The sequence below is a fragment of the Gouania willdenowi genome, chromosome 21 (genome assembly GCF_900634775.1).
Source record: "Gouania willdenowi chromosome 21, fGouWil2.1, whole genome shotgun sequence".
Classification (NCBI taxonomy): domain Eukaryota; kingdom Metazoa; phylum Chordata; class Actinopteri; order Blenniiformes; family Gobiesocidae; genus Gouania; species Gouania willdenowi.
In genome coordinates, this window is record NC_041064.1 from 20,600,693 (window position 1) to 20,628,429 (window position 27,737).

A 27,737-nucleotide genomic window follows, 5' to 3' on the forward strand; every position below is an offset into this window, starting at 1 on the left:
ACACAAGAACATAGGTCTGCATGATCTGAGCTGAGTCTGAAGGCCAATAGAGCAAAGCACGCTGCGCTGAAAAAGTCCACGCAAGGTCAGTTCTCGACCCGTGGTGAAGAATACAAGTCAGAACCAGGGGAAACCTGCTGACTAAACAAGCTGTGAAACGTGCTGAACAACCCACAGGGCCATCGGTCCTATCACAAGCCAGAACCAAGCTTTGCTCCTCAGATTTTTCTTCAACAACCCGTCTGCCACAAGAGACGAACCACCGACCACGGACCCATCAGAACCGAGGTACTCTGGATCTCAAATTCTAATCGGGCCTAAAGTAATCGCAGCCACATGGTTCCACACTGATCTTCTCATAGCTCTCTCACGCACACGCACACACACACACACTGAAATAAAGTTTTTATACATTTATCCATAGCTTAGTGAGCGTAGCGCTCTTTTAGCTTTATTGTGTTAGTAGGGTTTAACTTCTTTTGATTAATAAATGTTTATACTTTGAGAAGTTGTCTGTGGTTAATGAAAATATTACAATCATAAGGTTTTTTATATGAGGAGTAGATAGTATTGACAAGAGTTCACCACTCTGGATGACAAGGTATTAATAACTAATTAAGTGATCTGAAACACTTTAACTCACTAACAAAGATGATAGCAGCTACAATGTAAACACACACACACGGCTGATGCGAGTGCACGGAGTAGATGGATGTAGACACATACGGCTGATGCGCGTGCACGGAGGAGATGGATGTAGACACACACACTGCTGATGCGCGTGCATGGAGGAGATGGATGTAGACACATACACACACGAGTGATGCGCGTTCACGGAGTAGATGATGTGGACACACACGGCTGATGCCCGTGCACGGAGTAGATGGATGTAGACACACATACACACAGTATTTATAATCAAAAATATACTATATGAGTAAAATAAAACAAAAACCTAAAGGAATGCACAAAACTACACTAAAAAAAGATTATGCACAAATGACGTAAAACAAACAACTAAACAATATTTATACAGGAAGTACACAAAACAACAACAGAAATGCACAAAAATATACAAAAGGCTCCAAAAACATACAAAATGACTCCAAAAAACATACATTACAGAAAAATACACCAAACAACAAAAATATGAAAATGACTCAATATACACAAAACTAAATGTTTATACAAAAAATACACTAAAATGACAACAGAAATACACAAAACTACATCAAAAAAAAAGAAAAAAATACACAAAATGACTCCAGAATAACAATACAATGGCATCAACAAACAATAATTAAAACAAAAAATATAAAAATTAGTATAAAAAAACCCCAACACATTCATCATACGCATGTCTCATAGAACTAAACCAGGGAAATTGCACACATTATTTTACTTTGCACCTGCAAATATGCCCCTTAATAATGCTACAGAGTATGTTATTATTATGCCCGTAATTGACAACTCCCCTTAAGTGCCCACTATATGAATGCATACTTCCGACGGGCACTGTACTAGTCTATACTATAATTCAAGGGAGGTCTGTGTGGATGTGTGTGAGTGTGTGTGGAGCAAATATCTCCCTGACGCGGTGCCAATTTGACCTGAAACTCGCTCGACGGGTTCAAAATACCCTGAGTGTGTGTATCTGTTATGTTGGAGTAATTTGGTCATTTCAAAATGTTTATTTTAATTTTATTTCACTTCTGGACGGCCCCGAAATGAAACCTATTCAATTTTTGACCTCAGGGTGTGAGGGGGCGCTAGCGCACCATCCATATTCATTTCACTACACAGCTCCTCACGCGAGCAAGAGTCACGTGTGCAGCCAGAGCCAATCGCTGCAGACACGAACTGCAAACACACGAGTGAGAGAGAGGAAGATAGTTTAGACCGGAGTAATTTGGTGTAGCAAAACGGTCAAAACGTTAATTTTATAATCACGGCACGGTATTGAGCATGCTACTTCCGGTTCCGGGTTCATTTGATTACATCACAAACATTCTGATTCTTCAGACAGAGGAATGTAACGTTTTTGTGAGCAGATGGGTCAACTATGATTATTGTTTGTTCTGCGCAACGGTGAGCGTTAATTTATATATTATTCTATGTGCTAACAAAGATGATTGCAGCTACAATGTAAACACACACACACGGCTGATGCGCGTGCACGGAGTAGATGGATGTAGGCACACACACACGGCTGAGGCGCGTGCACGGAGTAGATGGATGTAGACACACACACACGGCTGAGGCGCATGCACGGAGTAGATGGATATAGACACACGGGTGATGTGCCTGCACGGAGTAGATGGATGTAGACACATACACACACGGGTGATGCGCGTGCACGGAGTAGATGGATATAGACACACAGGTGATGCGCCTGCACGGAGTAGATGGATGTAGACACACACGACTGATGCGCGTGCACGGAGTAGATGGATGCAGACACACACGGCTGATGCGCGTACACGGAGTAGATGGATGTAGACACACACATACACACAGTATTTATAATCAAAAATATACTAAATGAGTAAAATAAAACAAAAACCTAAAGAAATGCACAAAACTACGCTAAAAAAGATTATGCACAAATGACGTAAAACAAAAAAACTATACAATATTTATACAGGAAGTACACAAAACAACAACAGGAATGCACAAAAAATATACAAAAGGCTCCAAAAACACACAATGACTCCAAAAACATATATTACAGAAAAATACACCAAACAACAAAAATATGAAAATGACTCAATATACACAAAACTAAATATTTATACAAAAAATACACTAAAATGACAACAGAAATACACAAAACTACATCAAAAAAAAAATACACAAAATGACTCCAGAATAACACTACAATGGCATCAACAAACAATAATTAAAACAAAAATATAAAAATTAGTAAATTGAAAGAGGGTATGAAGGTGGGCACATTGCATACTTATAGCGAGGTAGGAGAAGCAGGGGATCAGATGGAGGACAGTGAGGCCCCTAGCCCCAGTACTTTATGGTCCACCGACACTTTTATGAGGAAGTTGGGGTTGGATAAAAGGGGGTGGGAGGCATCAGAACAGCAAGCAATCCATGATATGTTGGCAAGACATCTTTTTGTTTTTAGCTTGGGGGATTCAGATCTAGTGAGGACCCCTCTGGCCCAGCACAGAATAGACACTGGAGATGCAAACCCAATTAAATAACACCCACGGCGGGTACCTCTTCATTTGCAGGAGGAGTGCGCTGAACAGATTAAGAACATGCAAATGAACGGCATTATTCAGCCTTCATGTAGCCCGTGGGCAGCCCCAGTGGTCCTTGTGAGGAAACGGGATGGGGGGCTCCGTTTTTGTGTCAATTATCGTAAACTTAATGATGTTACAAGGAAGGATGCCTACCCCTTCCCTCGGATTGATGGTGCTATAGATAGCTCACACAAGGCTTGCTAGTTCTCGACCCTTGACCTGACCAGCGGTTACTGGCAGGTCGAGGTAGATCCCAAAGATAGACCAAAGACGGCATTCATCACCCGCCAGGGCCTGTATGAATTCAATGTTCTGAGTTTTGGTCTTTGAAATGCACCGAGCACCTTTCAGAGGCTCATGGACATCATTTTGGCTGACGCCGTAGACCACATGTTTGGTCTACCTTGATGACATCATTGTGTTTGGTCGCACATTTTCAGAGCATTTGTGGATCCGGCGCTTCTTAGATTGTGGCAAGCCAATCTTAAAGTAAAGCCTTCCAAATGCAACCTGTTTTCAACTCAGGTGCACTATCTTGGCCATATAATCTCAGTGGAAGGGGTTAGTGCAGACCCAACCAAAGTTCAGGCAGTGAAGGAGTGGCCAGTGCCCAGGAACCACACAGAGGTGAGGAGTTTTGTAGGGCTGGCATCCTATTACAGGCGGTTTATTAAGAGGTTTGCAGAAATAGCCCGGCCCCTTCACCAGCTGACCGAGAAAGATAGGCGATTCAAGTGGTCGGATGCTTGTCAGGTGGCCTTTGAAAAGTTAAAAAATGAACTTACATCAGCTCCAATACTGGCATATCCTGACCCAGCGAAACCCTTCATTTTAGACACTGATGCCAGTGATGCAGGTATCGGGGCTGTTCTATCACAAGAAAGCAATGGGGTTGAACATGTGGTAGCATATGCTAGTCGAGCTTTAACAAAGCAGGAGCGGAAGCATGCTACAACAAAAAAAGACGTTTACAAAGTACTTCAAGCACTACCTGCTAGGAAAGGAATTTGTGCTGCGCACTGATCACAACTCTCTGAGGTGGTTAAAAAATGTTCAGGGGTTGGAGGGGCAGCTGGCCAGGTGAATGGAGCAGCTGGCAAACTTCCAGTATAAAATCATTCATAGGCCAAGTAAAACGCACTCTCATGGAGATGCATTGTCCCGGCCAGGGTGTTCCATCGAGAGGCAGCCACTCTTAAAATCAAGCGTATGCGTGGTCGAGGAGAAGAGGCCTGTCGTACAGCCAGATAAAGGTGACTATGATGAAATGGCCAGTGCATAGGCTGAGGATGCTGTATTGAAGCAACTGATTCTCCTTAAAAATCTCGTGCAGGATCTCCCTCAGGACCCAATCTTACAAAGATACAGTTATGTGTGGTAGCAATTGCAGATGTAGGATTCCCTCCTGGTTAGAGTTCCTCCGGCAAATTTGGATGCATCGAATGTCCAAATTGTCCTTCCTCGAGCTCTGGTCGCTGAAGTTTTGACGAAGTTGCACAACACTCCTACTGGTGGACATTTAGGTATACAAAAGCTTCAGGGTAAGGTTTAGGATCGTTTTTTTGGCTGGGATGGTTTGAGGATGTGAAACAATGGTGTCGGCAGTGTGCTGATTGTGCCTCACAGAAGAGCCAAGGTCCGACCCCGTGTGCCCCTCTTCAGTCAGTGCAAGTATCGCAACCTTATGAGAGGGTGGCCTTGGACATTCTCGGTCCTTTGCCGGAAAAGGGGAATAAGAACAAGCATATTCTGGTTATTGGTGACTATTTCTCAAAATGGACAGAAGCATTCCCGCTCCCTAACCAGGAAGCTCAGACAATTGCTAAGGTGTTGGTGGAGGAAAGGGTTTGCCGGTTTGGGACCCCACGTAGTATTCATTCAGATCAGGGACGGTCTTTTGAGTCGGCTTTGTTCAGGGATCTATGCCAACTTTTGAATGTTAATAAAACAAGGACGTCCCCCTATCGGCCCCAATCAGATGGCCTTATTGAACGTTTCAACTGTACGCTGTTGTCCATGCTTGCATTGTTTGTGCAGGACAACCAGTTAAATTGGGACTCATTATTACAGTATGTGATTATGGCATATCGCAGCAGTGTACATGCAAGTGCTGGTTTTAATCCATACAAGCTTTTGTTTGGACGAGAAATGGTCCTCCCAGTGGACATCATGCTGGATGTGAAGGGGGGGCAGCTGTATTCTTCCGCCAACACATATGTCAGCCAGTTGGGGGAGACATTGTCCACTATAGTGGAAGCTCTGAGCGGGCAGCACACCAAAGCCTCTAGTAGGCAGAAGTCTCAGTTTGACTACAGAGTTAATTTTCAGTACTACAATGAAGGAGAGTTTGTTTGGCTCCTTAACAAAAATAGGAGGAAGGGAATTTGTCCTAAGCTCCAGAGGTGCTTTAAAGGCCCCTTTAAGATAATTGAGAGAATTACAGAGGTGTTGTACCGAGTGGTACCGGCAGGAAGGGGGAAGGACTTGGTGATACATTTCAACTGCCTTAAACCCTATTTGTCTCCTTATCGAGAGCCTCCAGTCCCGGATCAGTGTGGGGTGGGCCCTCAGAGGGGACAAAGTGAGGGAGAAGCCACTGTGGACAGGCCGTGGCAGTCTTCACCAGAAAGAGAGCACATCACGTCTCCGCCGCTGGCAGCACACTCTGATGGAGCAGAAGCACAACATCTGCATATAGGAGCAAAGAGGAAACAGTCATCTCGACAGGAGGACGGCCAATCAGAAAATGTCTTTACACGAAAGAACCCTGGGATATCTTTCAACCCGGGCCAGTTTGTAAGTAGAGAGGGGAGCGGCCGACCGGATTCAGCTGAAGGACGACGGCCAACACGAGACAGAAAAGCACCAGTATGGGCGGCAGACTATGATTTCTGTACTGACTCGAGGATGAGTCCTTTTTGCTAGGGGAGGGAGGAGTGTAATGAACTCTGTTGGGGGAGACTCCCTACCTTCTGATTCCTGGGGGTGGAGATCCCATGAACAGCTGAGCTGATTGGGATTGCCCTGACCTGTGTGAAGAGTGGACTCTGTGTTAAAAAGGGACGCTGAAGCACACCAAACAAAGCCGGATGAGCGGCAGTAAAGTGGCAGTGAAGCCCAAGGCGAAGGCTACAACAAGCTTTCCGTTACGAGCATGGCTGAAGGCTGCTATATTATCATTATATTACTTTATCATTATTTGATGTTGTTTATTATTGTTTTCATCGTATTATTGTTACTAGATTGTTATTGTATTACTTTGTTATTGCTGTTATTATTATTATTATTATTATTATTATTATAACCATTAATCTTATACCTATTACTACTTTTGCTATTAATATTATATCCATATCATCATCTTTATTATTATCAGGGCTCTACACAAACTTATCCAGTGGTGGCACTGGTGTGACCAACTTTCTCTGTTAGTCTAGGGAGCATACACCATAGCCATAGATGCTGATGAATAGTTGACTAAACTGGTGTACCGTAGTTTTGTATGAAGTAAAGATTGACAGTGACTTGAGATATATTTGCAAAATGTTTTAGTGTCAATATTAACATATTATTATTATAACCATTTTTATTATTACTACATTCACTATGAGTATCATATCCCCATCTAATTGTACTACTACTATATTACTGCGTTATTGCTATTATTAATATATTATTTTTTTAATATTTTTTTAATTTCATAGTTACTCGATTCTCATATTATTTTGACAACTCTACTTAAGCTCCTCCCACTATATGAATGCATACTTCCGACGGGCACTGTACTAGTTGTATGAATGAGTATTGGCAAGGATGTTGCAATATAATATTCTACCCAGTTATATCAAAATTAAACGTAGAGATGAAAAATCAAGTTGCTGTATATGTTCATCAGAAGATATTGATCATTCAGAGGACAAATTCAAAACTACTTGCTTCAAAACATCCTATTTATTATTTATTATTAGTGTTTTTGCTCATATTCACTGAAAAAAGAAAATGCCGTGTTACACACTGCCATCATAAAATAAAGTGCATCAAATAACCATTGCAACACATTGAAAGCATTGTAACTACCACTGAAATATTGCAAAAATACACACAAATATTGAGTAAAAATCTATATATATATATTTTTTTTTAAAAAAAAATATTTAAAATTGACACCCATACCCAGTATGAATGTGGTTTGAGTGAGTGTTGGTCAGAGGCACCGATGGTTCACTATGGCAGCCTCACTTCTGTCAGTCTGCCCCAGGGCAGCTGTGGCCACATTAGTAGCTCACCACCACTGTGTGTGGAGTGAAAGAATGATGCACATCAATGTAAAGCGCTTTGAGTGTCTATGAAAAGCACTGAATAAAATCCAATGCGCTATAGGGATGTAACGATTCACTCAACTCCCGATACGATTCGATTCCTTTTTTTTTTCCTTTTATTTTTCATTGTCAAAAGAATTCCTTGATAAACTATTCAAAACAATGCAATTTAACTAAAAATAAATCTTGAATTAAATAAATAAAGGAATAATACAAATGAAAATGAAGCCTATTAATTTAAATTCTGGTTCTATAATAAACAATGCAAAACTGCATAATAGTTCTTTTTCTTTCAAAAGTGCAACTGAAAATGTATTTTGTGCCTTAACAATTGTACTTTAAAAAAAACCAAAAAAACATCATTGCACTGATTTACGTCATATTTGTTTGGACCAGCAGAGGGCGATGGTAACACAGTGGTCGGTTGGCATGCAGATATCTTGCAGTGAAGAAGAGATGCTATGCTAGCAGACAGAATAATAGAAAAACGTGACTTTTACAGATATTCAAGTTATATTTCAGATATTCTTTCGGTGTTAAAGGGGTAATGAATCATTTATTAACATATTTAAGAGTAGAAGGCAGCCAGAAAGAAAGTATTAGCAGACTCCGCACGCCGCCAACACTTACGGATAGCGCCCTCTGCTGGTTAAAAAAAGTTCTGCGATTCAATTGTCAGAAAATCGATATCAACCGTGATACCTATGAATCGATTTTTAACTGCCTTACGATTAATCGTTACATCCCTAATGCGCTATGATTATTAATATTATTATCCACTGGTATTCATCAAGTTGCCCGTAGTATTGTAGTGGTTGCTAATTAATTCAACCAGAACTCCAAACTCTGAGTATGCTTTACGACGACTGTGTCCTCTTAAACTAATGTATCCTCTTTACCTGTCTGTCACTAAGGTGAAAGTTGTGCCGACTAGCAAGCAAATCCTTACGATCTTTATATTTTAAGTCGATTTAAAAGTAAAAATCAATAAACGGATGAATATCCAGCACTGTGGATGACGCCATTGTGATGAACTCGATGATGACCCGGAACCAGTCTCTGTAACTCCCAGTGCGAGATAATTAAGTCGCACTGCGAGATAATGCTTTTTTTATCCATGTCACCTCCAGGGTACGTTTCAGTTCTATGCTCATGTGAAAATGTTGTTTGTATTTACCAGAGAAGTTATACGCCCAGAAACGTAATTATTAATTCATAGTTTAAATAGTCTTTGCAGAAATATTATTTACAGTTAAAAAGCAGTCATCTTTGTTCAACAAATTCCATTGCTCTTGTACAAAAATGTAATGACCAGACAACAATCAAATGCATCACATCATAGCCGACCAATCAGATTAAATGTAATGATCTGCGCCGAAACAGGTTTTTTTTTTTTTTTATCAGGTTGGAGTTTCTACTTATTGTTGTTACTCACATGGTATATTTGATATGGCACTGTATTAGAGTTCATAAATGTATCTATACTTAGAGCTTGATAATTTTTATTTTTATTTTTAATTAAATGTATTTGTTTTATTTTATTTAAAAAAAATAATTGTATGTTTTACAAACCTTTATTTTTATACAGATGCCTTTGTGGAAAATAAAATAAGTTGCAATTGTGCAAAATGTAATCTTTTCCTTTTTAAGTTTATACATGGATGTTTACTGTATGCAAGGGAACCGTGGTTTATGACCAAAAATAAACTTGGGGGATGTGTGAAAGTAACTAGTTACTTTTACTTTCAGTACTATTTAATTAAGCCATTTTTTACTTGTACTTGAGTTTTTTATGTATGACTTACATGCAGAGGTGACAACGACCAAGTACAAATACTTTGTTACTGTGTCAAAATGAATGGTTGCATCAGTTACATCACTCCACTCTCTGACAGCCTCTCACCACTAGGACAACTGGGGTCCTTGCCAAGATATGGGAGGATATTGCAGATATACTTGGATTTCAAGTCACAAGCCACGCAAAATTTTATCCTAAACTTGTCAAAGTTTTGTTGCAATGTACTGCAGGAAACAGCAGCGAGTCTTTGACGGGAAAAGCTGTTCATCAATAGTGATGTGTCGACCAGGGTTGTAGGATGTGATGCAGTTGGTGACAAACGATCCCCACACATCGGAAATTGCAGCAAACTTATCGGTCACCACTCGCTCTCTGCGCGTGAACATGTCATCAAAGCGTAGGTGCCGCATGATGTCTTGGAAGCGGTTTCGGGACATAGTTTCAATGATGCGTGGGTTTCCCAGGTTTGCTGACCAGCTGTCATGCATGATGGAACCTTGGTCAACCCCCGTAAGATGATGACAGCAATAAATGCCATTAGTTCAGGCAGGGCCATGAACCAATCCACTTGCTCTGTTTTCCGTGCATGCTGAATAGTCCATTTTTGAATGCTACGAATCATGTAAAGACTGATAAAACAGAGAAAGCTTTGGAGGCGACTTCCTGTACTTCTTCTTGCCTTATCCGTTGGCTCTCCATGTGCATTGTAAGGTTCTATTGGGGTGAAAATGGAGACGTGTCCCCACCTGTTCTTCACGCCACACTGTGCCATCTTTCGCCGTCTCTGTCTACTCACTCCCCAACCGAGCTCTCTTTTGTGGTAGAGGAGCAGTCTCCTCATCTGCAGTGTGAACAAATTTAAAACATGAGCAATGGGAAAGTCAAATGATATCAGATGGCAGTGAATGTAGAAAAATGTAGAAAATACAAAGAAAGCAGAGTGGATGTTTCGGTCACTCCACTCTGCCTTTTTTGTATTTTCCACTTTCTTGATTGAAATGAAATAGGAAATAATATGAAACGAAAAGAGGATGTTTATGAAATCTAACCTGAAGACAGCTTAGAGTTCGAATCTGGCTGAAGGTTTATGTCTTCTCCATCTGAGTCACAAGGGTTTGCTTCATTCAGGATAATTTCCAATGCCTGTTGAGTAGTCAGTCTTCTCTGCATCTTTGTTCCTTCTGGAGTGCACTGAATTGGTAGACTATGTGCAGTGAGGTATTAATCCACCTCAGCACATGTCCCACAGTCAGCCACTTGAGCAACAAACAAGTGAAATCTGCATTACAGTTGATGATACTGATATCCAATGTGAGAAGCAGTATTATATTTAGAGCTCCTCTGCTTCCTACTCTTGTATTTTCTCTATTCACTTTCATTGTTGATAGTTTTTTTTATTTTATTTACTTTTTTTAACAATTCTAAAGTGTTTTTGAAATGTGCTTATGAATAAAATGTATTGTTATTTTTGATAGTAAAGCTAGATTATCAAGTGTGAAAAGCACAGCGAGTTCTCACTTTGAAAAGGTACATTTACAAGGTACACCATTGTCTAACCAGGTCCATGATTATTTTTATTAGGATATTGTTTTACAAATTTGAAGGAGGTGCACAACATGGACAGGCCAATAAGTGAAACAGCACTGTTTAGCTGATTGATTTTTTAGCTTGTGTGCATCATTAGCTTTAGCAGCTAACTCATCACTTCTACTTTGGAGACCAAATGCTGAAGTACTGAACCAGAGCGAGAGTGTGAAAAATTCCTCTCCCCCTCCCCTGCTAGGTCCTCCAGCAATGGTCACATTGCTTCATTTACAAATGAAAGGGGGCTGATTGTTGGTGTCAGTTTGAGCTGAGGGTCTTTTGACCCATTGCTGGGACTTAGAGGGGGTCTGGAAAATCCTGGGACTTCTAGTGTTAACAAGTCTCTCACTCTGTAAGTGGAAAAAATGCTGAAAACTATCTGTATTTGAAGAAGCAAAAGTCTAAAATGGTTTAAGATAGAAAAGTTAATGATAATGGCTGAAAGAGAATGAGTAACTCAACATTTTACATGTTGAATGGTTAAAATCGGTTGAAGAATGATTGAACATTTGAACTTCAAAGGTAAAGCAAAAGATGAATAATAGTATCTATTTTTTTTAATAATAAATAATAAAAAAAAGCCAAAACATAGAAAACTGCACAAAATGTTTTGACACTTGTCCAATTGTTGGTTTACATACTCACTAATTAGAAGTAAGAATGCTGCAGTAGCAATGTGGCTCCTGATTGGCTGCTGAGCACAGAAACTGACCTTGAATCTGATTGGCTGCCAAATAGAACCTCTGGCTACTGAAAACATGAAAGGACATGATATGACCCATCAGCCTTTGGAACCAGCATATCTGCCTTTCATATTAGTAGAACAGGCGTACACAAGCAGCTTGTTATAGAAATACCCAACACGCAGTCTGAAGGAGCTCATCACAACAGAGAATTATGAATTATACAATGGCTGACCCTCAATACGCTTCACAAAGTAATTATTGCATTCGGTATCAACAAGCATTGAACAATGAGACACAGGACAATTTTGACTGGGAGGGGCCTGCTCAAAGATCAAGCACCATCAATGGTGCTCACCAACCTGTGAATGCACAGCTAATGGTACCACAGGACATAGTTGCAAAAGGACCACTATTTGCCTTCTTCGTAGGTCCTAACCTACTTGAAATGCTGGCACCAGAAGCTGAACCAAGCACCATCAATGGTGCTCACCAACCTGTGAATGCACAGCTAATGGTACCACAGGACGTAGTTGAAGAAGGACCAGTATATGACCTACTTGAAATGCTGGCACCAGAAGCTGGACCAAGCACCATCAATGATGATCATCAACCTGTGAATGCAGAAACATATAAAAAGAAACTCCGCTTACTGAGAAACAAGAAGGCTGCCCATTTGTATCGACAGAAGAAGAAACTATCTGTAAAAAACTTGACAGATCATGTTGCCATGCTGGAAAAATTAAACAGCATACTGAAGCAAGACCTTCAAAGCCTAAAAGACATATACCTTAGAACTCCAGTTTGTAAAATAATGAGAATCAACCACGTTCTCCCCTCCCCTCTCTGAATAAAACTTGTCGCTTCTTCATGAACGGGCACAGCTGTGGATTGTTAATGACTTTTTTGCTCAATAGGAAATAATGACTAATGTTGGGACTGGTGTTTTAGAGACTGACACGAATGCATCCCAGGTCACAACAAAGATCAATGGCAGATCGACCACATTCAGAATACCTCACAAACAGAAGATATTGATCATTCAGAGGACAAATTCAAAACTACTTGCTTCAAAACATCCTATTTATTATTTATTATTAGTGTTTTTGCTCATATTCACTGAAAAATAGAAAATGCAGTGTTACACACTGCCATCATAAAATAAAGTGCATCAAATAACCATTGCAACACACTGAAAGCATTGTAACTACCACTGAAATATTGCAAAAATACACACAAATATTGAGTAAAAATCTCTCTCTCTCTCTCTCTCTATATATATATATATATATATACAGTATATATATATTTAAAAAAAATATTTAAAATTGACACCCATACCCAGTATGAATGTGGTTTGAGTGAGTGTTGGTCAGAGGCACCGTTGGTTCACTATGGCAGCCTCACTTCTGTCAGTCTGCCCCAGGGCAGCTGTGGCCACATTAGTAGCTTACCACCACTGTGTGTGGAGTGAAAGAATGATGCACATCAATGTAAAGCACTTTGAGTGTCTATGAAAAGCACTGAATAAAATCCAATGCGCTATGATTATTAATATTATTATCCACTGGTATTCATCAAGTTGCCCGTAGTATTGTAGTGGTTGCTAATTAATTCAACCAGAACTCCAAACTCTGAGTATGCTTTACGACGACTGTGTCCTCTTAAACTAATGTATCCTCTTCACCTGTCCGTCACTAAGGTGAAAGTTGTGCTGACTAGCAAGCAAATCCTTACAATCTTTATATTTTAAGTCGATTTCAAAGTAAAAATCAATAAACGGATGAATATCCAGCACTGTGGATGACGCCATTGTGATGAACTCGATGATAATCCGGAACCAGTCTCTGTAACTCCCAGTGCGAGATAATTAAGTCGCCCTGCGAGATAATGCTTTTTTTATCCATGTCACCTCCAGGGTACGTTTCAGTTCTATGCTCATGTGAAAATGTTGTTTGTATTTACCAGAGAAGTTATACGCCCAGAAACGTAATTATTAATTCATAGTTTAAATAGTCTTTGCAGAAATATTATTTACAGTTAAAAAGCAGTCATCTTTGTTCACTAAATTCCATTGCTCTTGTACAAAAATGTAATGACCAGACAACAATCAAATGCATCACATCATAGCCGACCAATCAGATTAAATGTAATGATCTGCGCCGAAACAGGTTTTTTTTTTTTTTATCAGGTTGGAGTTTCTACTTATTGTTGTTACTCACATGGCATATTTGATATGTCACTGTATTATCAATCAATCAATCAATCAATCTTTATTTGTATAGCGCCAAATCATAACCAATGGTATCTCAAGGCACTTTACAGTAGAGCAGTCTTAAGGACGGACTCTTCATTTTATGGATACACACATATGCATATATACGTATACACATACATATGTATCCCACACCCAACATGAATTCATCATGGCGGCAAGGAAAACCTTCTGTTAAGCAGCAGGAACCTTGTGTGGATCCCATTCCTATGATGAACAGCCATCCACGTTATGCTGTGTTGGGTGTGTGCAGAGAAAAGGGTGGAGACAGAGCCGCTGAGTCTCTGTAACTCCACACTGAGGATCCCACGGACCTGCAAGACAAAAGCCAGAAGGAGTACAGGAGCAAACACACAAGGGAAGAAGCAGACATAGAGGGAGTGTTTGAAAGAGGAATGGGACCCTCTCCGGTCCCTCTCTAACCTAAATGACCTCTCTCTTAACGCCCTCTCCAACCTCTCTCCAACCGAGCATGCCAGACCCCCCCCCCCCCCGGCAGTCTATGCCTATTGCATCTTAATTATGAGCTATGAGCTGGTTCCTAACTAAAAGCTTTATCAAAGAGGAATGTTTTGAGCCTAACCTTAAAGGTAGAGAGGGTGTCTGCCCCCCGAACCGTGGTTGGTAGATGGTTCCAGAGAAGTGGGGCCTGATAACTGAAAGCTCTTCCTCCTATACTACTTTTAGAGATGAATGGAACAACGAGTAGTCCAGCATTTTGAGAGCGTAGTGTTCTGGGGGGATTGTATGGCACTACAAGCTCCTTGAGATAGACTGGTGCCTGTCCATTTAGGGCTTTATAAGTGAGAAGAAGAATCATGAATTCTATTCTATATTTTATGGGAAGCCAATGCAGAGAGGCTAATACAGGAGTAATGTGATCTCTTCTCCTAGTTTTAGTCAGTACACGTGCTGCAGCATTTTGAACCAGCTGAAGTGTCTTAAGCGACTTGCTCGGGCAGCCTGCTAAAAGAGAATTACAATAATCCAGTCTAGAGGTAACAAAAGCATGGACTAGTTTTTCGGCGTCGCCCTGAGACAGGATAGATCTGATTTTAGCAATGTTACGGAGATGAAAGAAGGCAGTTCTTGAAGTTTGTTTTATGTGAGAGTTGAAGGATAAGTCCTGATCAAATAGAACCCCAAGGTTTCTAACAGTTGTGCTTTGTGCCAGAGTAATGCCATCTAGGGCAGTTAGGCTAGCATAGGTTTCTCTAAGGTGTCGCGGGCCCAGTACAATGACCTCAGTCTTGTCTGAGTTGAGAAGAAGAAAATTTTGGTCCATCCAGGCCCTAATGTCCTTTAGACAGGCCTCAAGTTTAGATAGCTGATTTGTCTCACCTGGCTTCATTGATAAATACAGTTGGGTATCATCAGCATAGCAGTGGAAGTTAACAGAGTATTTTCTCATAACATTACCAAGGGGGATCATATAGATACAGAAGAGGATTGGACCTAGCACAGAGCCCTGAGGAACCCCGTAGCTTACTTTAGTGTACACAGAAGACTTATTATTCACGTGTACAAACTGGTACCTATCAGATAGGTAGGACTTAAACCAGTTTAGGGCAGTCCCTGTGATTCCAAGTAATTTCTCTAATCTCTCTAGTAGAATATAGTGATCTATAGTGTCAAAAGCTGCACTAAGATCTAATAAAACCAGCACTGAGAGTCGTCCTTCATCTGAAGCCCAGAGTAGATCATTAGTTACTTTAACTAAAGCAGTCTCTGTGCTGTGTTGAGCTCTAAAACCTGACTGGAAGTCCTCGAACAGGCTGTTGTTTTGAAGAAATTTACAGAGCTGAGCTGCCACAACTTTCTCAAGAATCTTTGAAATAAAAGGAAGATTAGATATAGGCCTGTAGTTTGCTAAAGTGCTGGAATCAAGAGTAGGTTTTTTGAGAAGGGGTTTGATTACAGCTACTTTAAAGGACTGTGGCACGTAGCCTATTGATAGGGATATATTTATTGTCTCCAACAAAGATGGGCAGACTAGGGGAATAACTTCTTTAAACAGCTTAGTTGGGATCGGATCTGAAAGGCAGGTCGATGGTTTGGAGGATGAAATAATAGAGTTAAGTTCCTGAAGTCCTATATGTGTGAAACAGTTTAGGTTAGGCCTATTTACATTTAATGGTACAGCAGGCCCAGGTGAAGGCAGGGAGTGGCTAATTTTATCTCTAATCTTGTGAATTTTATCGTTAAAAAATGTCATAAAGTCCTCACAGCTGAGGGCTAGAGGAATCATGGGCTCAATAGAGCTCTGACTTTGTGTTAGCCTGGCTACAGTGCTGAAAAGGTACCTCGGATTATTTTTATTTTCTTCAATTAGTGAGGAGTAGTATGTAGATCGACTATGTCGTAAGGCTGTCATGTATTTACTATGGCTTTCTTGCCAAAGTATTCGTGACTCCTCTGTTTTATTGGAGCGCCACATTCTCTCTAATTTACGGGTTGTTTGTTTGAGTGTGTGAGTTTCAGAGCTAAACCACGGAGCTTTCCTCTGACGTTTAATAGTTTTTTCCCTCAATGGGGCAATTGAGTCCAAGGTGGATTTTAGTAGACTAGCAGAGCTATCGACAAGCAGATCCAGTTGAGAGGGGTTATAATTAATATCATAGTTATTTATTGGATGGTGCACTGAGTTTAAGGCAGCAGGAATGGCCTCTTTAAATTTAGCCACAGCACTGTTGGATAGATTTCTACTTGTAACTATTTTATTGCACAGTGCGAGATCCTCTAGGATAATGTTAAAAGATATTAAAAAGTGATCTGATAGCAGAGGATTTTCAGGGTAGACTTTTAGTTCATTAATATCAAGGCCATATGTTAGAACAAGATCAAGAGTATTAGAGTTCATAAATGTATCTATACTTAGAGCTTGATAATTTTTATTTTTATTTTTAATTAAATGTATTTGTTTTATTTTATTTAAAAAAAATAATTGTATGTTTTACAAACCTTTATTTTTATACAGATGCCTTTGTGGAAAATAAAATAAGTTGCAATTGTGCAAAATGTAATCTTTTCCTTTTTAAGTTTATACATGGATGTTTACTGTATGCAAGGGAACCGTGGCAAGATTTATGACCAAAAATAAACTTGGGGGATTTGTGAAAGTAACTAGTTACTTTTACTTTTAGTACTATTTAATTGAGCCATTTTTTACTTGTACTTGAGTATTTTATGTATGACTTACATGCAGAGGTGACAACGACCAAGTACAAATACTTTGTTACTGTGTCAAAATGAATGGTTGCATCAGTTACATCACTACACTCTCTGACAGCCTCTCACCACTAGGACAACTGGGGTCCTTGCCAAGATATGGGAGGATATTGCAGATGTACTTGGATTTCAAGTCGCAAGCCACGCAAAATTTTATCCTAAACTTGTCAAAGTTTTGTTGCAATGTACTGCAGGAAACAGCAGCGAGTCTTTGACGGGAAAAGCTGTTCATCAATAGTGATGTGTCAACCAGGGTTGTAGGATGTGATGCAGTTGGTGACAAACGATCCCCACACATCGGAAATTGCAGCAAACTTATCGGTCACCACTCGCTCTCTGCGCGTGAACATGTAATCAAAGCGTAGGTGCCGCATGATGTCTTGGAAGCGGTTTCGGGACATAGTTTCAATGATGCGTGGGTTTCCCAGGTTTGCTGACCAGCTGTCATGCATGATGGAACCTTGGTCAACCCCCGTAAGATGATGACAGCAATAAATGCCATTAGTTCAGGCAGGGCCATGAACCAATCCACTTGCTCTGTTTTCCGTGCATGCTGAATAGTCCATTTTTGAATGCTACGAATCATGTAAAGACTGATAAAACAGAGAAAGCTTTGGAGGCGACTTCCTGTACTTCTTCTTGCCTTATCCGTTGGCTCTCCATGTGCGTTGTAAGGTTCTATTGGGGTGAAATGGAGACGTGTCCCCACCTGTTCTTCACGCCACACTGTGCCATCTTTCGCCGTCTCTGTCTACTCACTCCCCAACTGAGCTCTCTTTTGTGGTAGAGGAGCAGTCTCATCATCTGCAGTGTGAACAAATTCAAAACATGAGCAATGGGAAAGTCAAATGATATCAGATGGCAGTGAATGTAGAAAAATGTAGAAAATACAAAGAAAGCAGAGTGGATGTTTCGGTCACTCCACTCTGCCTTTTTTGTATTTTCCACTTTCTTGATTGAAATGAAATAGGAAATAATATGAAACGAAAAGAGGATGTTTATGAAATCTAACCTGAAGACAGCTCAGAGTTTGAATCCGGCTGAAGGTTTATGTCTTCTCCATCCGAGTCACAAGGGTTTGCTTCATTCAGGATAATTTCCAATGCCTGTTGAGTAGTCAGTCTTCTCTGCATCTTTGTTCCTTCTGGAGTTCACTGAATTGGTAGTCTATGTGCAGTGAGGTATTAATCCACCTCAGCACATGTCCCACAGTCAGCCACTTGAGCAACAAACAAGTGAAATCTGCATTACAGTTGATGATACTGATATCCAATGTGAGAAGCAGTATTATATTTAGAGCTCCTCTGCTTCCTACTCTTGTATTTTCTCTATTCACTTTCATTGTTGATAGTTTTTTTTATTTTATTTACTTTTTTTAACAATTCTAAAGTGTTTTTGAAATGTGCTTATGAATAAAATGTATTGTTATTTTTGATAGTAAAGCTAGATTATCAAGCGTGAAAAGCACAGCGAGTTCTCACTTTGAAAAGGTACATTTACAAGGTACACCATTGTCTAACCAGGTCCATGATTATTTTTATTAGGATATTGTTTTACAAATTTGAAGGAGGTGCACAACATGGACAGGCCAATAAGTGAAACAGCACTGTTTAGCTGATTGATTTTTTAGCTTGTGTGCATCATTAGCTTTAGCAGCTAACTCGTCACTTCTACTTTGGAGACCAAATGCTGAAGTACTGAACCAGAGCGAGAGTGTGAAAAATTCCTCTCCCCCTCCCCTGCTAGGTCCTCCAGCAATGGTCACATTGCTTCATTTACAAATGAAAGGGGGCTGATTGTTGGTGTCAGTTTGAGCTGAGGGTCTTTTGACCCATTGCTGGGACTTATAGGAGGTCTGGAAAATCCTGGGACTTCTAGTGTTAACAAGTCTCTCACTCTGTAAGTGGAAAAAATGCTGAAAACTATCTGTATTTGAAGAAGCAAAAGTCTAAAATGGTTTAAGATAGAAAAGTTAATGATAATGGCTGAAAGAGAATGAGTAACTCAACATTTTACATGTTGAATGGTTAAAATCGGTTGAAGAATGATTGAACATTTGAACTTCAAAGGTAAAGCAAAAGATGAATAATAGTATCTATTTTTTTTAATAATAAATAATAAAAAAAAGCCAAAACATAGAAAACTGCACAAAATGTTTTGACACTTGTCCAATTGTTGGTTTACATACTCACTAATTAGAAGTAAGAATGCTGCAGTAGCAATGTGGCTCCTGATTGGCTGCTGAGCACAGAAACTGACCTTGAATCTGATTGGCTGCCAAATAGAACCTCTGGCTACTGAAAACATGAAAGGACATGATATGACCCATCAGCCTTTGGAACCAGCATATCTGCCTTTCATATTAGTAGAACAGGAGTACACAAGCAGCTTGTTATAGAAATACCCAACACGCAGTCTGAAGGAGCTCATCACAACAGAGAATTATGAATTATACAATGGCTGACCCTCAATACGCTTCACAAAGTAATTATTGCATTCGGTATCAACAAGCATTGAACAATGAGACACAGGACAATTTTGACTCGGAGGGGCCTGCTCAAAGATCAAGCACCATCAATGGTGCTCACCAACCTGTGAATGCACAGCTCATGGTACCACAGGACATAGTTGCAATAGGACCACTATTTGCCTTCTTCGTAGGTCCTAACCTACTTGAAATGCTGGCACCAGAAGCTGAACCAAGCACCATCAATGGTGCTCACCAACCTGTGAATGCACAGCTAATGGTACCACAGGACGTAGTTGAAGAAGGACCAGTATATGACCTACTTGAAATGCTGGCACCAGAAGCTGGACCAAGCACCATCAATGATGATCATCAACCTGTGAATGCAGAAACATATAAAAAGAAACTCCGCTTACTGAGAAACAAGAAGGCTGCCCATTTGTATCGACAGAAGAAGAAACTATCTGTAAAAAACTTGACAGATCATGTTGCCATGCTGGAAAAATTAAACAGCATACTGAAGCAAGACCTTCAAAGCCTAAAAGACATATACCTTAGAACTCCAGTTTGTAAAATGAGAATCAACCACGCTCTCCCCTCCCCTCTCTGAATAAAACTTATCGCCTCTTCATGAACGGGCACAGCTGTGGATTGTTAATGACTTTTTTGCTCAATAGGAAATAATGACTAATGTTGGGACTGGTGTTTTAGAGACTGACACGAATGCATCCCAGGTCACAACAAAGATCAATGGCAGATCGACCACATTCAGAATACCTCACAAACATCCTCACAGATAAAGCCATCTGTGAGGATACATCTCTAACTTCAGCTCTTTCAGATAAACAAGCACGGGACTTATCTCACAGTCCACCCACAACCCTCTCTCAGGACCCAGCTGATGACCCTGTCCTGTTGGCCCTGGGTAACCATTCAGTCGCTTCTATTCAGCATGAACTCCTGCATCCAAGTCTTGGAAACAGCTTCAGTTCCCTCCAGCAAGGCCTACTCTTTTACATGCAAAGCCAAAATAAAGTGACAAAGACAAAATGTGATTCTTCAGTTTTATTCAATTCTACTCAAGAACGGCACTAGGAAAATCGAGACCACCAATGACAATTTCATATGTTTCTGCTGGCAAGTGTTAATTTAATTCAAATCAATTTTATTTGTATAAAGCAATTACCAACAAAGTCATCTCACTGCACTTATCAAAATATAAAATTCATAACAAGAAAGAAAAAACCTAACAAGATCTACATGAACAAGTATTTAGCCATCTAACAAAATCAACATCGTAAAACACCATTAAAGAAACATAAACAATTATTTTATATAGCCTCCATACTCTCCCAACAAGATATATCTCATGACACGGCAGCACATCCGTTGTTTGTATTGGAAACACAGAAACACGGAGAAAATGACAACAACAAAAACTTGGAACAGCCTCAGTGAGGAGCATCCACAAAGCCAATCCTTCCTTTTGTATCATTTATTGTGGAAAGTATGAAATATTTTTTGACCTTACCGTTGCTGAAGGTCTGGTAACTTAGGTGTTGGTCTCCAATCTTTTAAAAGCTGTCGTTTTTCCTAAAATAAAAGTTTCTCTATCATCTCTGGTGCTGTCATCCCGTCTGTAGTGTGATCCCACCCACTTGCGAGAGAACGTAGCAGCAGCGGTCACCTGGCATCAATTCACTAATGTACTGTGAACTTACGTATAGCATTTAGCGTAGCGTGGTTACGTCCAAATGCAGCGTAGAGAGCCCCAAGATGGTTGTCATCTTGGGGACCTGACTGCGCATGCGCAAACACGTAAAAACATGCAATAGGAACAGAGGCAGAGGAGCAACGTGCCTTTGGGAGGGGGCGTAGCCTCCCTCTGTCTTACAGCGGAGTGAGACTGTACAGCTGTTCTAGGAAATAGCGCTGTTCAGTAATTTGGGCTATGAAACACACAACTTATAGGTACTGTAGGTTATTGGAGATGGAAAAATAAATCATTTATAATTATATTATAATTAAAACAAATAATCAAAATATCAGTTCACCCTTGGGTAGGTACTGCCTACCTTGCCTTCCCTGACGGCACGTCACTGGGCAACACCCAAAGGACTTTTGCTTAATATGTTTCTTGAGGTTTTGTTGTCTTCAGATCATGTCTACTTTGTGAGTCCAGCTTTCTTTTAGCTTTTTGAAATATTGGAAAGAAGAAGATAGTCTGCTGACTCACAAAATACCAGAGGGGTATTCCATAAAGGAGGGTTAACAAACTCTGAGTCTATCTATAAACTCTGGGTCAACATACCCCGTGATGGGAAACTCTGGTATCTGATTCTATTACAGCTGGTATGAAGTGGGTCAATCAACCCTGAGTATGTAAACCTTGGGTTACTTACTTGCACACGCGCGATAAAAAACCATCATCAATGGATCGAAGATGACTTGAGCTGCCATGACAACCACCCGGAAAATAGTGGCAGCAGCATAGGATGGCTACATAGAGAGCCCTCCTGTTACACTGGATATAAAGACAGTGACTGCCGCTTGATATCACATCATTTATATTGATTCTTAATGTAATATTGTTGCCAGAGTCATCTCGACGTCCTAAAAAATGTCATAAATAAATCCCTGAAGCGGGATGCGAACCTGCGACCCATCACTTCCAAGAGCAGCATCACAATTCACTGCGCCATCATACCTTCATAGATGCATGATCTACAAATTTAACTGTATAACAATATAAATCAACAATCGAGCCTTAAAAGTGGATTCATTTAAATTTTCATCTCCTCCTTTACATTATCCACAGGTTCGTATTCAGGGAACTTTACTGCAGACGTCAGTAGATATTTTAATGCAGATAAACCTTTCAGTGTCTTTCACTTAATGATCTACAGTACATCTACAATGTTAGAAAGAAAACTACTATTTGCACAAAAAAAAGAAAAAAAAAAACGTAAAGCAACACAACATTAGTGATGATGTGAGCACGTCTGTGGTGTGTGATGTTACTAATAAGTGTTAAGGTTCATTAAAGTGTTAAGAAACGGTGTTCAGGTGGGCGGAGCCAGGTAGAAACCCAGGGTTTCTTTGATAAAACCTGCCAGCGACCTGGTTTAGGTCACGGACAATGTTGCCATGGTAACATACTCAGAGAAGAACATACCTCGCGTTTAGGAATGGGATACTCAGAGTTCCCTCATTTGTGCCTGAAGTTTGAACATAACCCACTTTATGGAATACCCCTCAGATGCCCATTTAAGCCAACATAAAAAACACAAACGGTTGTGTTTACATGTTTTTTTGGGACTGTTATATATCGAGGTAGATAAAGTTCTGTACTCAACTTTACAGATACTCAAAAATACCACTTAAGTACAATACTTAAATTGACTTTGTTAACTGTCCACCACTGGTTATGTATCTTTGGTATATATTTAGGTGAATCTTGTAGTGGTGAATACATTAGTTGCTCTTTAGTATCTTTGTGTTTGTCTTAAGCATAGGTAAAAAGGAATCGTTGCATAAGGGGTAAAACTGAAAAAAAACAAGTAATACAAACCAGATGATCACACTGTGTGTTCTTTATGAATCTGAAACTAATGTATGAAGGTAGATATGTTGCAAAATGTGAGAGCTTGTAGAATGTGATGTGAAGTTGTAAAATGTGATGTTGACAACTGCCGTTACAGATGCACAAACTACTTTTCTCGTGTGAATCTGCACTGCTTGAGTTTTGAAACACATTTTGCAAGACGTCTGTAGCAAAACTGATTTGTGCTCGTAGAAATGGCCCCTCCTCTGCCCGCTCCCCCGTGATTTGAGATTGACCAATCAGAAGCAAGAATGTGGAGACAGAGCGCTGTGTCTTTTTGGCACGGCAGCCGGTGATAGGACCAAAACAAAGTCGTTTTTCTTCACTGTAAAGGCAGGATACCGAAATTCGCCTCCACAAATTGTTTGAAAAAGGTTGTTAGAGTCATTTATGAACAAAAAGAGTGATGGAGAGTGCTTCTCCTTTAAATTTAGGTACACGCTATGTGGAGATGAGAATCGAGAGCTGACAGCTGACGCTGTGGCCAAGTGGTTAATGTATTTTACAAAATCTACAATCTGTATAATGTGTTGAAGCAATAAAACAATGAACATGTATGTGAACTATCTCGTGAAAATAAAGATTTCTACAAGCACAAATCAGTTTTGTTTTATGTTTAAATATCAGTCTATATTTTTTTTCCCCCATCATTTGTGACATTAAATTTATTTCACGTGTGTGGATTTTTTTTTTTACTTGTCTGCACATGCTGTCAAAGGTCAACACTACAGAATGTGCAATCATGAGACAGCAATGCATGTTTTGTTATTGCAATAAAATGAATCGATTTATTTTATTGCTTAATTGTGACCATCACCAGCCCTCCCTAAGGAAGGGTAAGAAAACTTTTATTAGAGGGAGGATATAAAAAGGGAGAGCAGTGTTACACCGAGGTGGAGGTGGAGGGGGATGGGAAAGGGAGCAGGGAGGAAAGAATCAAGGTAGGAAATAGAAAAGGTAGGGAAGAATAGATTGTTTTACAGTGAGGGTGAGATGTGAAGTTGTAGAACATATTGTGCTTATTATGTTGTGTAATCAAGCCAGTATGGTGACAAGTGTGAAGATTAGCTATAATGGTGGTGGCTGTGGACAGGGGGAAAGAGTGAGTGGTAATACCTAAAGCAGGTAGTGTGGATTTTTTATACACAACCTCACATCACATTCTATAAGCTCTCACATTTTGCAACATATCTACCTTCATATAATGCTGGCTAAAAAAACATGAAGAGAGAAGAGAGGTCTGCTTGAAGACAGCAAGATGTTGCAGATACAGTGACCAGGCACAAGGAAATAAGGAAGTCCACAAAAACGTTATTAAAAAAAAAAAAAAGTTATAGATTAGTTAAATTACGTATAAAGATAGTTGGCTTTTGCACATATGGCGCAAAGTTAAGAGATGTAAGCAGATAACTAGTTGCAGCCATCCCTCATTGGAACCGTTTAGGGAGAGTAATCAATAGATTGTTCCATTACTCTTTTTTGCACATGCTGTTGAAGGTCAACACTACATAAAGTGCAATATTCTTACAAATAAAATGCAACAGACGTCTCGCAAAATGTGTTGCAAAAATCAAGCAGCGCAGATTCGAACGAGAAAAGTAGTTTGTGCATCTGTAGTGGCAGATTCGAGAAGTTGTAACCTCATAGTTGTGGTTGTAAACGATAATTGACGCAAGTAAATAAAACGTGCAAATCAATGTTGGATTACAAGTTTGCAGCTGTCATTTTATTTGTGTAAATATCAGTCTACACCATCCATCCATGCATTTTCAGGCCCACTTGTTCCTGTTTTTTCAGGGTCGCGGGGGTCTGCCGGTGCCAATCTCCAGCTCTCATTAGACGCTGGGCGGGGGTACACCCTGGACAGGGCGCCAGATCAGTCTACACATTTGTGAATACTTTTTCTGTGACTTAACATTTAGATCACGCATGTGTGAATATTATCTTTGGGTTTGAATTTTAACTCTACACGTTCACATTTTTTCCCGTCATTTGTGACTTGAAATTTATTTCACATCACATTCTACAAGATCTCCCATTTTGCAATGTGTCTACCTTCATTATAACATGATTGAATTGTACTTCTTCTGATTTAAAAGATAAAAAAAAAAACTGACTGGCTTGAAATAATACCCTGCACATTTTAGCTCAACACTTCTGAAGCCAACTTGTCTTCTTTCATCGTCTCTGACACACAAACTCACACAGCATCTATATGCACATTCACTTTGCTGTAAGTTGGTGGCATGAGTCCTCCAAAAGTGCAGTATTCAATTTATAACTATTATTGAGACAAGGACACAGTTCTTTATGTGAGCGGCTACAGAGAGAAAATGGAGGCAGTCACCATAGCAACCGCCAGTAGAGTGCCCAACAAATCAACAAACAATGCGGTACAAGACTTTATTTAATCCATTTAATGCAGAACCTTGAATCATACAAACTTGTCCTCTCAAGTTTCTGAGACCTTTCTTGAGTGTCTGTGGGTGTCTAAGCCCCAAGTGTGTGTGTGTGTGTGTGCGCGCGTGTGTGTGTGCGTGTGTGTGTATGTGTGCGTGTTCATGCACGCATGTGTGTTGTGTGTTTCCATACTTGTGTTTCAAGGCCACTTTGGTTGAAAGGACCAATGAGCTGCTTGCTTGGGTCACAGTGACCTTGAGAATAACGTTTGTGTGATCAGCCTTCAGGAAATGCTTACTGCTGCAAAAGAACTGCAAACAATACAATTTTGTATATTTACTTCAGCAAAGTGTACTTTCGGAGGAGTTCAGAAGAAGTAGCAAATTGGGTTTTATATATATATATATATATATATATATATATATATATATATATATATATATACATTTTTATTTGTTAAATAAAACTAATCTCTGTTTCTGTGGGATCTTAAAGGAGGTATACAAAAGGGTTAAGGTACTTAAAAAAAAAATACAAAACATCAGGTTTCACTTAGGGCCATCCATGTGACTTGTGCTGCCAGTTGGTTTTTTGTTGTGAAGCAGAATTCAATATGAGAGATACAGTGAGCCAGTTTAGTTTTAACCTCCTGATGCTGTCTTGCTAATAAAACCGTTGAAGACCATGTATATCATATGAAGACCTACGGGCAGGGTTGAGGTCAATTATAATTACACCACAATTGCAATTATGGCATAATTGCAATTGTAGTTTGACATTGGGTTTCTGTCATAATCATAATGAAATTGTAATTGAGTTCAGATAATTGACTTTGTAATTGTAATTGTCATGAAAATTCTATAAAAGTTGTCTATTACAATTTCACACAAAACTGGGAAACCATGTTACAGTTCTATGTACAGTTCTACACATATGTAGTTAACAATTATTCAAATATGTTTAATATTAAGCTTTCCCACATTTTACCATTTCAAATATATTGAAATCGAGGGGTATACTGACATAAAAAGGCTCAGATGCCCACACCAAAAATATTAAAACCTATATTTTCATTGATTAGGAAGCCTAACAAGGTAACCAATAGATATGAAAAAAATTAGATGATATTGTTTTTAGAATCAGAATCAGAATCAGAATCAACTTTATTGACCAAGTAATGTATTGAATACACACGAGGAATTTGTCTTGGTGAACTGTGTTTACAGCTGATTCAGAACTCGCTATCATAAGAGAAGCTAACGGAAAGCTAACACAAGAGGAAATTTAACTTTTATTAGGTTAATTATTTCAGGCTCAGTAATTGTGATTAATTGTAACTGAATTTTAGTAATTGAGAACGTAATTATAATTGACATTCAGGGGATAAAAAAAAAATATTTGTATTTTTAATTGTAATTGGAAAAAAATGCTTGTAACTGAAAATGTAATGAAATTGTAATTTAACATGGGTAATTGAAAACATATTTGTAACTGAAAAATGTAATTGACCCCAACCCTGCCAACGGGCCTAAAGTGGCTAAATAGGCCATCAATTCTACGCCGTGGAAGATCCTGGAAAATACCAGTGCCTGGACACATTGCACCATATCTATTTATTTTTTAAATCAACACTTCTGGTTCCCGTCATCTCTTTGGATGGTTTTATAACTAAAGAAATACATTTTACTTGAAAGGTTTTTAACACTCGTCTTTTCAGGATAACTCCTGCATGTCACTCTTACTTTCTCATACCCTTCTTCTGAGAAAATATATTTTCCGTCTCTGACCTTCCTCTAAATGTTACCACTCAACACTAAACTGTGGCACTGTTGATGCTCTGTCTGACTCTGACTGTCTGGGTGTCACAACAGTTTAGTTTAAGTAGTGCAGATCAGAAGCAGGTGTTTTTACTTTTAACTTTCAGAGTAGATCTGCTAAGAGGTCACAAAGAGGAAGTAGGAATGACAGCCGGATCACCAGTCTCAGACTCATGAGCCCAATGCTGGAATAACAGAATAACCGTACACAAACACATCCTGTCACAGAGTATTGTGTATTATTATTTTTGGTCAGTGTTTGAGAGGGCGTCCCCACACTGAGCCACGTTAAACTGGGCTCA

The 27,737-nt window shown here is 39.6% G+C and overlaps 1 long non-coding RNA gene across 1 annotated transcript; it reads right to left on the minus strand.

Annotated features, from left to right (window-relative positions):
• Positions 1-613: 613 nt before the first annotated feature.
• On the minus strand, positions 614-26,957 carry LOC114455194 (uncharacterized). The gene is made up of 3 exons (XR_003672657.1): positions 26,834-26,957; positions 3,124-3,139; positions 614-624 (listed from the first exon to the last, which is right to left on the minus strand). It is a non-coding gene; the product is annotated as an uncharacterized LOC114455194 (long non-coding RNA).
• Positions 26,958-27,737: the final 780 nt, after the last annotated feature.